Source organism: Pterocles gutturalis, unplaced genomic scaffold, assembly GCF_000699245.1.
Source record: "Pterocles gutturalis isolate BGI_N339 unplaced genomic scaffold, ASM69924v1 scaffold3040, whole genome shotgun sequence".
Taxonomy (NCBI): domain Eukaryota; kingdom Metazoa; phylum Chordata; class Aves; order Pterocliformes; family Pteroclidae; genus Pterocles; species Pterocles gutturalis.
The window spans coordinates 389-3,043 of NW_010145618.1; positions in this window are offsets into that span (position 1 = coordinate 389).

A 2,655-nucleotide genomic window follows, 5' to 3' on the forward strand; every position below is an offset into this window, starting at 1 on the left:
TGTCTCCGTGTCCTGCTCCAAGCTCTTTCTACCAAATCCCTGGAGATTTGGGGAGTTCTTACATCAGGACGGATGCCCCCGAGCATCTCCTGGGCTGCCTGTAGGGTCAGGGGAGAGATACAAGATGGGTGACCCTGGGTTTATAAATACCTCCGTGGGTTGTCTGTTTTGGGGTGAGACGAGTCATTTTCTGGGCTTTGGATGGAGGATTCTCAGGATGGACACCCCACGGGTCAGCCCAGCTTTGGAGAAGGTGCACAAAAAAAAAAAAAAAAAAAAAAAAAAAAAAAAAAAAAAAAAAAAAGGGTTTTTGCAGCATTTTGGACTTGTTGTGCACAGAGAGAAGCTCTCAATGTATGGCCAACACCTTCAGCACCTAATGAGCCACTTCAGTTTGCAGCATGAGGGTAGCATTTGGCTGCCCACCCCTCGGATGATGCCCCAGATCCCCAGCTTTCATTCTGCTGCCACAGCTCCATCCCTGCAGCTCCATCCCCACCCAGGGACTTTGGCTTTTCAGCCCTCGGCATAATTAGAAGCAAAGTAATTAAGAGATGGGTGCAGATAAGCTCAGCAACACAATTTGTCATGCTCCGTAAGTCAAGGAGCCTCAGCAGGAGGGAAAATCGTGCCTGTGCCCTCTGTCAGCGGGTGCACAGGGACATCGGCTCGCTGCGGTGTAGGAAGACAAAGAGCAAAGGGGCACTGGGGGACTGACAGGTCCTTGTCACCCTCCGTGGCTCCCAAACCCACTCACAATGGGTCCTGTTGTGTTGCCATGGGGTGGAGGTGATGGGGACCAAGGGTGATGGGGACCAAGGGTGATGGGGATCTCACCTTCTGGGGTGCAAGGGATGCCGGAGGGCTGCAGGGAGTGGGTCCCAAAGGGCAGGAGGGTCACAGCCCCATCGTGATGCTCTCCCTGGGCATTGGCATCCAGAGAATTTTGGGCTGATGACAAATTTTTATTTTTTTTTTTAAACCTGAGTAATTTGTCATCTTGCTGTGTTGAAAGTGCAACACAGGTGGAGGGCTGGTTTTTCATGAGGCTCTTGGAACTGTGGTGATAAAAATAATTTTGCTTTAATTTATAGATATTGTTAAAATTAAACACCTCCCCCCTGCTCTCGATTTCTAATATAATAAGATTTATTTTTAATGTGACCGGCGTGCCTTCCTCGGCACAGGAGACACCCCTGAGTTTTATCGCCCCAGTGCTGCTGCTTTACGATGAAGGGCTGTTTATGGCTTCGAGCTGATTTTAATGATAGTTTTTTCAAACATTTGGCAGGTTGCTGGAATTTGTGGCACATGAGCTGAGGCCAGGCCCCTCTTTAGTGTCCGAGAAAATGGTGGGGCTCAATGAAAGGCTCCCAGCTCTGTCCCAGCGAGGCATGGCACAAATTGGAGATGTTTGATGGGGACACCAAAAGAGCTGCTTGCTCCTGCCCTACGCTGCTGTCTCCTTGCTAGAGCAGCAATTTAGGGAGTGAACTGGAGGGAGAGAGGGTTAGAATAACCCACGTGGGTTGTTTTACACGGTCTTAGGTCACCCCATTGGGTTCCCCAGGCAAACCTGTCGCTGGGAACATGCCAACCCCCCCAGGACCTGAGTAGGCACCATCCATCCATCCACCCATCATCACCCCAGGACCCCTCTCAGAACCCCCAGAATGGCTCTGCCTGTCCCCCATGGCACACACCAACCCCACCAAAGGTCCTGCCACCTCTTGTTGCCCCAGGGAAGGACTCTGAAGAAGGGTCCCACCACCAGGCAGGGACAACCGAGTGTCAGGTCAAAGCCTGCCACCGCCAGCACATCTCGTCATCCCCTCCCGTTCCTAAGAAAATGCCCCAATTAGGTCAACAACACGGTGGGGTGACCCCCCCTCTCCTCTCGCACCCCCCAGATAACTATTCTCGCTGACAAATGAGCTGCCCTAAAGCCCAGGATTTCACTCCCTGCCCGCAGATGGGTTTCGGAGCTGTAAGCGGAGACGCGTGGGGATTGAGGTGGCATTTGCCGAGCGAGGCCGCCCTGTCCCACGGGAGCAGCCGGCTCGGAGCTGGGCTTGGAGGGGAGAGGATGAGGGGAGAAACCCAATACCCCTCTTGGCTCAGTGGTGGCTTAATTTAGAGCACGGGGGCTCTGCTAGAGTGCTTTTCCATTTAAAGCCGAACCTCATTCCTTTTGTCATGCACGGGGCGAGGGCTCTGCAGCTTGCAGGGCAGTAGCAGCTGCTGGCTGTGCCTGCTGGAGAGGTTGGCAAAGCAATTTCCAACTTCATTCCCCTTTGCAACCAGCTTCTTCCCAATTTCACCCATGTGAAGGGCTGAAATCTGTCTCCTCCTCACACTCTGCCCAGCTTTGGACCCTCAGGGAGGGCACGAGCCACCCCCAGCCCCAATTTACGGCTCTAAATCGGAGCTTAGAGTGGGATGGGGTTGACCTGCTGGCTGATCCCCTGCCCTGGGCTGAGCAGAGCCCTGTGTCGATAGCGTCTATATTTAACTGCGTTAATGCAACTTAATTCACGTTACGGCCAGTCTGGAACGCCGCGCTGCTGCGATGCCTGCTCTTCCCAGGTAGATGCCTTCCCAAGGGGCTGAAAGGAAAACGATGACAATTCATTAAAGGTCATTTATTCCCAGCGG